The sequence below is a fragment of the Manis javanica genome, chromosome 6 (genome assembly GCF_040802235.1).
Source record: "Manis javanica isolate MJ-LG chromosome 6, MJ_LKY, whole genome shotgun sequence".
NCBI lineage: Eukaryota > Metazoa > Chordata > Mammalia > Pholidota > Manidae > Manis > Manis javanica.
Window position 1 is genome coordinate 101702633 of NC_133161.1, and position 12497 is coordinate 101715129.

At 43.7% G+C, this 12497-nt stretch overlaps 1 protein-coding gene across 11 annotated transcripts in view; it reads right to left on the reverse strand.

Annotated features, from left to right (window-relative positions):
- Positions 1-12497, reverse strand: part of GRB10 (growth factor receptor bound protein 10) — a 203377-nt gene that overhangs the window by 140420 nt on the left and 50460 nt on the right. The gene's annotated exons all lie outside the window — the stretch shown is intronic.

Here is a 12497-nt window from a genome sequence, read left to right on the forward strand (position 1 = left end):
AGCTCTCAGGTACAGATAAGCCCTCCTTGCCCAGGTAATTACCCATTGATAGGGAGATGAACTTCTCTCCACCCCTGAGGAATGATGCAAATGCACTAAAGCCATACTTCTTCCCACCTCTGAACACCTATTCTGGAAATATTACAATTTTACCACAGAAGCCAAGCCAGAGAAAGCAGCCACTATGTACAGCTAGTTCCCGAGTGACACATCTAAATGGGTGCCCTTTGGACGCAGCTCACAGCAGCGCCTGGGATGTTTGCTCCAAGTGGACCAGCTTTCCTTCCCACATGAGGACACTGTCACCAGCTGCAAAACTATGAGAAGCTTTTGTGTGGTCACAGGGTCTGGGGCAGGTGGGGGAACACTGAGTGGAGTCAGGTGACACTGACCCAGGGAATTTAACTCACACCTCTCTCAGCAGTTCCCAGAAGTTGCCAGACTCTTCTCATGACATTTAAAACCCTGAGTACTTTATCATCCTCTGGGAAATATGGATTTAGCCTAATTCCAAAGAAGCACTGAGGGGACACATGTGACCCTCGGGGTCCTCTGAGTGCCATATGCATAAACACTAGCTCTTCCACCACACCAAGAACACATACTGTTAGTAGGCATCCAGTCCCCCACACAGTTTCTGGGCTCTCCTTGCAGGCCCATTTTGTTAACTACAATATTCTGGAAAAATAGTCACAGTAACAGCCTTCCAAATGCAAGTAAGACTTCCCCGACTCTCATGTAAGCTACAAGTAAAATCATATACATTAACTTGTACGCTCAGCTCCTAGAGTGAGCTCCCAATAGGCAGGCAACTGGGATCCTGTCTTTTTCTTTGTTTTTATCTGCCGCACAAACCACAGGTGCAACGCGTACAAGGTAGCTGATGAACGTTTTGGTGTTGACTCTGACAAAGGGCCCCTCCCTGTTGATGAAGAGGATGGGGGTATGGGACAATCAGCAGCTTGGCCTGGACTCAGCATGGATCGCCTCATCCCCCCACCCGCCTCTGAACCCCAAAATACTGCTCACATACAGGAGACCACCTATGATGTGAACTTCTCTAAGATGCATCTTTTCTTCTAAATGTCAGCAGAAATGAGTTTCCTTCCCAAGGATGGAAGACTATTCTGAGTCACACTTGTGCTGCACTGGGTAGATTCCAGGAAGAGAGAGGAACCAGGCCTAATGTCAAAAGGCCCTCAAATCCATTCTTCTCACTCAGAAACCATCGGGAGCAAAAGCTTTCAGGAAAAGCAGCAACAGCAGCGGACATTTCCATCATGATCAGTCGCAGAGGATTCCTGGACCCTCAGATCCTCTCTGGCCCAGCAACCGTGAGTGATTCACAAGTCTCAGCCACAAGAGGCTTTCTCTCAGGCCTCTGTACCTACCTGCAGGCATCATTCCCAGCTCCACCACAAAATCACAATGCTGTAGGGCTGAGCCCTGGAGTCACCTCCTCCAGGAAGTCCCCTCAGACTGCCCCTTGCCCATCACCACCACCCCCAGATGGCTCAGTCATCATGGCTCTGGGCCCTGGGGCCATGCCCTGAGCTAACATCCATCTTTCCATTCACCACACCGATTGTGTACGCTCCTCCTTGCTGTCACTCCCCCAGATAAACTGCGCTCACTGGCAGCAGAAACAATTTCTGTGCCCCAGCCCCAAAGGATAAGGGCCCGTGGAGAGTCACTCCTGACTCTGCAAGACCCACTCAGTGGGCTCTAGGTATCTGGACCCAAGCTGGGCAGGTTCACAAAGGGGGCTCTGGTGGGCACCCACATCAGCCCATGAAGGTGGGAGAACTCCAGGGGCCAGGCCACCCCATCCAGGAGCCACCGCGGGCAGCACAACCCGCCTTGCCCACACCTCCCTCTACAGGGCCAGGGCCAGGCAGGTGTGTGGTGCCGGAACGCGGGCTCCCCTCAGAGGAGCAACAGCAATTGAGTTGTAACAAGAACCCCATGATAACAGGGAAACGGAGCTTAAGAAATACTTCCCATTCTGACACTCAGGGACACGGACAGGTTCATTTCTCTGAAGTAGTTTTACTGTGAGAACAATTAGAAAAATTTAGAAAGTGGTTCATTTCTCCCAATGAAAGAATAAAAACCTGAGAGAATGGACAGAATAATAGAGGCAAGAAACTGCCCAGGACAAAATATGCTGGATGCTGGCAGCAGTCAAATCAGAATCAAAAACAGAAAATGAAATCCATGGGAGAGAAAAGCCAGAGACACTGAAAGAGCCCACAGAGAGAATGAGCCACGTAAAGTGGTAAAGTGGTGACACGCAGGACGGAGCAGGGCACAGAGAGAAAGGTCAGCCATGAAGGGAGCACGCTTCCAGCCTGAAAAGACCAGGAACTGTCAAGGGACACGGATCCTCACACTTCAGACATCTGCTGCAGGGCCGAGATTCTCCATCTAGTCAGTCTCATTGTTTTAAAATTCAGAAATAGAAGACTCACAGAACCTTCCCAGAGGAAATCTGAAATATTCAGGGAGGGCATAAAATTAAGGATATTAATTCCACCAAGGAGCAAAAAATTCAAGATAATGTCCAGTTATAGCCAAGTTGTGTCACCTGCAAAATCTCTAAGTTGAAGTCCTAACAACCAGCACCTCACAGTGTGGCCATATTTGGAGGGGTCTTTAAATAGGTGATTAAAACAAGGCATCAGTGTGGGTCCTGATCCAGTACGAGAGGTGACTGGGGCACAGACCCACGGAGGGGGTCGGAGGGATGTGAGAACACAGGGAGGGGACAGCCCCCTACAGCCAAGTGGAGAGGCCTTAGAAGGAACCAAACCTGACAGCACCCTGGTCTCAGACTTCTGGTTACCAGACTGTGAGAAATAAATTTCTGTTGTTTAAGCCGTCCAGTGTGGTACTCTGTTATGGTGGTCCTAGGGAACCAATATAGACCCAAAACACTAAAACACTACTGAATTGTCATTTTAGCTAAAAAGTCCAGAAGGGTCTGAAATCTGTTATTTACTGCCAATCAATCATGTTTTCTGCAAGCATCTCCCTAGGATCCTTTAAACCATCACTACAGAAACAAAGGGAACAACTGTAGCAGACTGCTGGACTGAAAGAACCAGTGATGAGCTATGGCAGCATTGACGAGATGGCAGGGGTGCTCCACATGGCAGCCTGCTGGTCCTACACCAGGACAGGGTCCTGGCCGGCAGCCTCCCTCCAGCCTCTGGCGAGGCCACCAGCCTTCAGGCCTCCAAACTTCTCCAGCCCCTAAGGCAACCTTGTGCCTGTGGGAGGGAAGTGCATGTGTCAGACTGTACGGGTCTGGTACCCAGCCACTTGATCAAACCCCAATCTAGGGGTTGTTCTGAAAGTATTTTGAAGAAGTGGTTACCATCTACCATCACTTGACTTTCAGTAAAGGAGACTAACTACCCTCCATAATCAGGGAGGGCCTCACCCAGTATGCTGGAGAGCAAGCCTTAGGAGCACAACCTGAGGTTTCCTGGAGAGGAAGGAGTTTGACCTCAGGACCACAGCAGACTCCAGCACTGAGTTTCCAGGCTGATGGCATACCCCCTGGATGTCACACCTGCCAGGCCCCACTGTCTATGCACCAATTCCTTAAAATAAATCTCTTATTTCACTGGAGAACTCTGACTTCTACATCACAACCAACTGCTACAGGATTCCAGGACCCCATGACAGACACCCCGCCGCAGGTCTGATGACCCCTCACCTGCTGCAGCCTCCCGGCATGCCTTCCCCACCTCCCAGCACTGCCTCCAAACACTCCCGCCTTCTATCCTAACTACAGACTGCCTTTGCGGGGACACTATTTCTCTCCCCTTCACCCGTGTCTCTGAGGGCATAGGGGAGGGTTTGGTGTCCCCCTGGCTCCTCTGTATTGCTGCAGAGTAGCTCCTCTTGGCCCCTGAGGACCCTCTCTGCGCTCAGAACATCAGGCTGTCCCAGGCCCCCAGACTCCTGCTGTCACCTCCCACTCTCCTGGGCTCACCCTGTGCATGCAACTTGCCCTGCCTCATCTGCCCTCTGGAACTTCTGGATGTGTTCTACACACAGAAACATATAATTTTCTCCCTAAAGTTTCAAATTCAGTGGGTTTTAAGAGTGCCAAAAATATTAAATATGCCAATTTTATTGCCTAAACATCACCTTTAAAAGTATTTCTCAAATGAAATTGCTTCTCAGCCCTAAAAATATACACCCCATAATCTCTGTTGAGAAGCTTCCTCCAGGACAAGAAACCATAGTTAGATACAGTAAGAGGGCTGGATTAACTCTGCTGTTCAGGAAAATGTATCAAACCCAAAGCTAACACCATATTTAATGGTAAAAGATGGAAAGCTTTTCCCCTAAGATCAGAAACAAGGCAAGGATGCCCACTTTTGCCATTTCTATTCAACATGGTATTGAAAGTTCTCCTTACAGCAATCAGACAAGAAAAAAAATGAAAGGCGCCCGGCAGAGCCAAGATGGCGGTGTGAGTAGAGCAGCGGAAATCTCCTCCCCAAATCACATATATCTATGAAACTATAACAAAGACAACTCTTCCTAAAATAGAAACCAGAGGACACAGAACAACATCCAGACCACATCCATACCTGTGAGAATCCAGCACCTCGCGAAGGGGATAAGATACAAGCCCTGGCCCGGCAGGACACGAGCACCCCTCCCCCCAGCTCCGGGCGGGAGGAGAGGAGTCAGAGCAGGGAGGGAGAGGGAGCCCAGGACTGCTAAACACCCAGCCCCAGCCATCCGCACCAGAGCGCAAACACAGAGCATGCGCGGGGCCCTGGTTACTAGGGAAACAGGGCAGCAAGAACAGTGAGCGGGTACCAGAGGCTGGCGCCGGAGGACAAAAGAAAAGCGAGTGACCATCATTTTTTTTTTCTCTGTTGTTTTGTTGTGGTGAGTGCTTTTTGGAAGTCTTAAAGGGACAGGGACCCCAATACTAGGGAAACAGGGCAGCAAGACTGGCGAGCGGGTATCAGAGAAAGGCGCCGGAGAACAAAAGAAACGCGAGCAGCCACCTTTTTTGTTGTTGTTGTTGTTGTTTTGTTGTGGCGAGTGCTTTTTGGAAGGGACCCCAATACTAGGGAAACAGGGCAGCAAGACCGGTGAGCGGGTATCAGACGGCGGTGCCAGAGAACAAAACAAAAGTGAGCAGCCATTTTTTGTTGTCGTTGTTGTTGTTTGGTTGTTTGGTTGTTTTGGTGAGCGCTTTTTTGAAGTCTTAAAGGGATAGGAACCCCAATACTAGGGAAACAGGGCAGCAAGACCAGTGAGCCGGTGCCCGAGGCTGGCGCCAGAGACTAAAGAAAAACGAGCAGCCTTTTATTTTTTTGGGATCGCTGATTTATTTTGATGGATGCTTTTTGGAAGTCTTAAAGAGTCAGGGCGGGACACTTAGTCCAGAGGTACAGAATCCGGGGATGTCTGGGCATTCTAATCTCCTGGGCTGCAGGGAGCACGGAGGCCCCTTACGGACATAAATACCCTCCCGGCTGCTCCCCGTCCAATGCAACTCCACCACTTTGGAGCAGCAGCCTGAGCCAGTTTACACCCACAGCAAAAGTGGAGATAAACTCCATAGCAGCCGGGCAGGAAGCAGAAGCCCTGTCTGCGTGCAGCTACCCAGCACAAGCCACTAGAGGTCGCTATTCTCCCAGGAGAGGAATGCCACAAACCAACAAGAAGGAAGTTCTTCCAGCAGTCACTAGTCTCAGCTCTGCAAATTATTCCTATCACCATGAAAAGAAAAAATTACAGGCAGACAAAGATCACAGAGAAACCAGAGAAGAGGACAGACCTAACCAGTCTTCGTGACAAAGAATTCAAAATAAAAATCATAAACATGCTGACAGAGATGCAGAGAAATACGCAAGAGAAATGGGATGAAGTCCGGAGGGAGATTACAGATGCCAGGAAGGAGATTACAGAAATGAAACAAACTCTGGAAGGATTTATAAGCAGAATGGATAAGATGCAAGAGGCCATTGATGGAACTGAAACCAGAGAACAGGAACACATAGAAGCTGACATAGAGAGAAAGGATCTCCACGAATGAAACAATATTAAGAGAACTATGTGACCAATCCAAAAGGAACAATATCCATATTATAGGGGTACCAGAAGAAGAAGAGAGAGGAAAAGGGACGGAAAGTATCTTGGAAGAAATAATTCCTGAAAACTTCCCCAAACTGGGGGAGGAAATAAATCGAACAGACCACGGAAATACACAGAACCCCCAACAGAAAGGATCCAAGGAGAACAACACCAAGACACATAAAAAATAAAATGGCAAGGATCAAGGACAAGGAAAGAGTTTTAAAGGCAGCTAGAGAGAAAAAGGTCACCTATCAGGCTAACATCAGACTTCTCGACAGAAACCCTACAGGCCAGAAGAGAATGCATGATATATTTAATACAATGAAACAGAAGGGCCTTGAACCAAGGATACTGTATCCAGCACGACAATCATTTAAATATGATGGTGGGATTAAACAATTCCCACACAAGCAAAAGCTGAGGGAATTTGCTTCCCACAAACCACCTCTACAGGGCATCTTACAGGGACTGCTCTAGATAGGAGAACTCCTAGAAAGAGCACAGAACAAAACACATAACATATGAAGAATGGAGGAGGAGGAATAAGAAGGGAGAGAAGAAAAGAATCTCCAGACAGTGTATATAACAGCTCAATAAGCAAGCTAAGTTAGGCGGTAAGATACTAAAGAGGCTAACCTTGAACCTTTGGTAACCATGAATCTAAAGCCTGCAATGGCAATAAGTACATATCTTTCAATAGTCACCCTAAATGTAAATGGACTGAATGCACCAATCAAAAGACACAGAGTAACAGAATGGATAAAAAAGCAAGACCCATCTATATGCTGCTTATAAGAAACTCACCTCAAACCCAAAGACATGTACACACTAAAAGTCAAGGGATGGAAAAACATATTTCAGGCAAACAACAGCAAGAAGAAAGCAGGGGTTGCAGTACTAATATCAGACAAAATAGACTTCAAAACAAAGAAAAGTACCAAGAGATAAAGAAGGACACTACATAATAATAAAGGGCTCAGTCCAACAAGAGGATATAACCATTCTAAATATATATGCAACCAACACAGAGGCACCAGCATATATGAAACAAATACTAACAGAACTAAAGGGGGAAATAGACTGCAGTGTATTCATTTTAGGAGACTTAAATACACCACTCACCCCAAAGGATAGATCAACCGGGCAGAAAATAAGTAAGGACACACAGGCACTGAACAACACAGTAGAGCAGATGGACCTAATAGACATCTATAGAACTCTATATCCAAAAGCAACAGGATTTACATTCTTCTCAAGTGCACATGGGACATTCTCCAGAATAGACCACATACTAGCCCACAAAGAGAGCCTCAGCAAAATCCAAAATATTGAAATTCTACCAACCAATTTTTCAGACCACAAAGGTATAAAAGTAGAAATAAATTCTAAAAAGAAAACAAAAAGGCTCACAAACACATGGAGGCTTAACAACATGCTCCTAAATAATCAATGGATCAATGAACAAATTAAAACAGAGATCAAGGAATATATAGAAACAAATGACAACAACAACACAAAGCCCCAACTTCTGTGGGACGCAGCAAAAGCAGTCCTAAGAGGAAAGTATATAGCGATCCAGGCACACTTGAAGAAGGAAGAACAATCCCAAATGAATAGTCTAACATCACAATTATCGAACCTGGAAAAAGAAGAACAAATGGGGCCTAAAGTCAGCAGAAGGAGGGACATAATAAAGATCAGAGAAGAAATAAACAAAATTGAGAAGAATAAAACAATAGCAAAAATCAATGAAACCAAGAGCTGGTTCTTTGAGAAAATAAACAAAATAGATAAGCCTCTAGCCAAACTTATTAAGAGAAAAAGAGAATCAACACAAATCAACAGAATCAGAAATGAGAAAGGAAAAATCTTGACAGACACCACAGAAATACAAAGAATTATTAAAGACTACTATGAAAACCTATACGCCAACAAGCTGGAAAACCTAGAAGAAATGGACAGCATCCTACAAAAATACAACCTTTCCAAGAGTGACCAAGGAAGAAACACAAAAGTTAAACAAACCAATAACGAGCAAAGAAATTGAAATGGTAATCAAAAACTAACCAAGAACAAAGCACCCGGGCCAGATGGATTTACCTCGGAATTTTCTCAGACACACAGAGAAGACATAATACCCATTCTCCTTAAAGTTTTCCAAAAAATAGAAGAGGAGGGAATACTCCCAAACTCATTCTATGAAGCCAACATCACTCTAATACCAAAACCAGGCAAAGACCCCACCAAAAAAGAAAATTACAGACCAATATCCCTGATGAATGTAGAAGCAAAAATACTTAATAAAATATTAGCAAACCGAATTCAAAAGTATATCAAAAGGATCATACACCATGACCAAGTGGGATTCATCCCAGGGATGCAAGGATGGTACAACATTCGAAAATCCATCAACATCATCCACCACATCAACAAAAAGAAAGATAAAACCCACATGATAATCTCCATAGATGCTGAAAAAGCATTTGACAAAATTCAACATTCATTCATGATAAAAACTCTCAGCAAAATGGGTATAGAGGGCAAGTACCTCAACATAATAAAGGCCATATATCATAAACCCACAGCCAACATTATACTGAACAGCGAGAAGCTGAAAGCTTTTCCTCTGAGATCAGGAACTAGACAGGGATGCCCACTCTCCCCACTGCTATTTAACATAGTACTGGAGGTCCTAGCCATGGCAATCAGACAAAACAAAGAAATACAAGGAATCCAGATTGGTAAAGAAGTTAAACTGTCACTATTTGCAGATGACATGATATTCTACATAAAAAACCCTAAAGACTCCACTCCAAAACTACTAGAACTGATATTGGAATACAGCAAAGTTGCAGGATACAAAATTAACACACAGAAATCTGTAGCTTTCCTATACACTAACAATGAACAAATAGAAAGAGAAATCAGGAAAACAATTCCATTCACAATTGCATCAAAAAGAATAAAATACCTAGGAATAAATCTAACCAAAGAAGTGAATGACCTATACCCTGAAAACTACAAGTCACTCTTAAGAGAAATTAAAGGGGACACTAACAAATGGAAACTCATCCCATGCTCGTGGCTAGGAACAATCAACATCGTCAAAATGCCCATCCTGCCCAAAGCAATATACAGATTTGATGCAATCCCTATCAAATTACCAGCAACATTCTTCAATTAACTGGAACAATAATTCAAAAATTCATATGGAAACACCAAAGACCCTGAATAGCCAAAGCAATCCTGAGAAAGAAGAATAACGTAGGGGGGATCTCACTCCCCATCTTCAAGCTCTACTATAAAGCCATAGTAATCAAGACAATTTGGTACTGGCACAAGAACAGAGCCACAGACCAGTGGAACAGACTAGAGACTCCAGACATTAACCCAAACATATATGGTCAATTAATATTTGATAAAGGAGTCATGGACATACAATGGCAAAATGACAGTCTCTTCAACAGATGGTGCTGGCAAAACTGGACAGCTACATGTAGGAGAATGAAACTGGACCATTGCCTAACTCCATATACAAGAGTAAATTCAAACTGGATCAAAGACCTGAATGTAAGTCATGAAACCATTAAACTCGTGGAAAAAAACATAGGCAAAAACCTCTTAGACATAAACATGAGGGACCTCTTCTTGAACATATCTCCCCGGGCAAGGAAAACAACAGCAAAAATGAACAAGTGGGACTATATTAAGCTGAAAAGCTTCTGTAGAGCAAAAGACACCATCAATAGAACAAAAAGGAACCCTACAGTATGGGAGAATATATTTGTAAATGACAGATCCGATAAAGGCTTAACGTCCAAAATATATGAAGAGCTCACATGCCTCAACAAACAAAAATCAAATAATCCAATTAAAAAGTGGGCAGAGGAACTGAACAGACAGTTCTCCAAAAAAAGAGATACAGATGGCCAATAGCATGAAATGATGCTCCACATCACTAATTATCAGAGAAATGCAAATTAAAACTACAATGAGGTATCACCTCACACCAGTAAGGATGGCTGCCATCCAAAAGACAAAGAACAACAAATGTTGGCGAGGCTGTGGAGAAAGGGGAACCCTCCTACACTGCTGGTGGGAATGTATATTAGTTCAACCATTGTGGAAAGCAGTATGGAGGTTCATCAAAATGCTCAAAACAGACTTACCATTTGACCCAGGAATTCCACTCCTAGGAATTTACCCTAAGAACGCAGCAATCAAGTTTGAGAAAGACAGATGCACCCCTATGTTTATCACAGCACTATTTACAATAGCCAAGAATTGGAAGCAACTTAAATGTCCATCGGTAGATGAATGGATAAAGAAGATGTGGTACATATACACAATGGAATATTACTCAGCCATAAGAAGAGGGCAAATCCTACCATTTGCAGCAACATGGATGGACCTGGAGGGTATTATGCTCAGTGAAATAAGCCATGTGGAGAAAGAGAAATACCAAATGATTTCACTCATCTGTGGAGTATAAGAACAAAGGAGAAACTGAAGGAACAAAACAGCAGCGGAACCACAGAACCCAAGAATGGACTAACAGGTACCAAAGGGAAAGGGACTGGGGAGGATAGGTGGGTAGGGAGGGGTAAGGGGGGGGGAGAAGAAGAGGTGTATTAAGATTAGCAGGCATGGGGGGGTGGGAGAAAGGGGAGAGCTGTACAAGACAGAGAAGACAGGTAGTGATTCTATGGCATTTTGCTGTGCTGATGGACAGTGAGTGTAAGGGGGTTTATGGGGGGGGGACCTGGTATAGGGGAGAGCCTAGTAAACATAATATTCATCAACTAAGTGTAGATTAAATATAACAACAAAAAAAAAAGAATGAAAGAGAAGGGGGATTACTCTCTGATAGGATAAAACTAACTGTAAATCAATGATTAATGCACGCTTTAAATATCCTTAATTTTCATCACTTAAAGGGTCTCAGATGATCGGCTATGGAGGTACACTTTTCTGATAATATTCCTTTCTCTTAAAAAAAAAAAAAAAGCAGTTCCTGTGTGTTGACCTCCAATGAGTTCTACACAATGGTATAAAGGGCATATCAAAGTGTGGGCAAAGGGTCTGTTTGTGTTTATACAGAGGATCAAAGCCTAATTTGGCTACCCAGAAAATGAACTAAGATAGGATATGAAGAAGAACTTCCAACATCAGCACTCTCTGGAAGAGTCATACCAGAAGATGATCATCAAAAAACCTCAACAAAGATCCAGGTGATGCTGCAGTTGTAGCTGCATTCATCCCACTGGTTCCTGGACTTTTCATTGAAATGAAAAAGGAGATATCTAAGCTGGTCTGTGCATACAGTAAAACAACAAATTTGACTGGATCTATACTGTTGGAACTCAACCAAGAATTAGGAGAAGTGCAAGTTGTAGCACTCCAATATCTTACAACTACAGACTATCTACTGTTAAAAGAACATTTAAAAGAACATATGGGATGTGAACAGTTCCCAGGAATGGGTTGTTTTAATTTGTCTGATTTCTCTCAGACTGTTCAAGTACAGTTGGACAATATTATATCATAGACAAATTTTCACAAATGCCTAGGGTGCCTAACTGGTTTTCTTGGCTTCACTGGAGATGGCTGGTAATTATAGATCTGCTTTGGTTATGTAACTGTATTCCTATTATGTTAATGTGTGTGCGCAATTTAATTAGTAGTTTAAAACCTATACACGCTTATGTTACACTACAAGAAGATATGTCAAAGAAATAATCAATCTTCCCATGTTTTCTTCCATCTGCTACCTCTATAGCTTTTCTCTTCCTTCCTAATTACAACCCTTAAATAGAATTCATGCCTCATATCGAATTCACTGAGTATCATAATTTCTCCAAGTGGTAAAGATACCTAAACACAAATGCTGGACATAGAAGCCACAGGGTCTAAATCCGCAAAGAAGTACAAAGCTAACCTTTTCAAACAATATGGCTTCTCTCTCACTTATCAACTTTACATTTCCCTGAATGGCCCTGGAAGATGACTGGTTAGCCAGAGACGGGTAAGATTCCTCAAGGGAGGAACAACCTAAGACAGGCACAGTTGCAGGGGGGACATCAGGTGAGAAACTGGGGATCAACAGAGGTGAGGCTTAGAACCGCACCCCCCCTATTTTGAGAGAAATCCTCTGCATCCGTGGAAGTTTTATTGCCCTTGTCTAGCTTGGATTAACACATAATCTACAGGCACACACCTGATCATCTACATTTGCCCTCTTACAGCACTAAACTATGTTTTCTACCTTTATCTTGCATCTACCTACCACTTCAGCATTTTATTAAAAAAAAAAAAATAATAATAATAATAAAGGGAGAAATGTGGGATTCACATATAAATTCAGTATAAAAATCAAACGA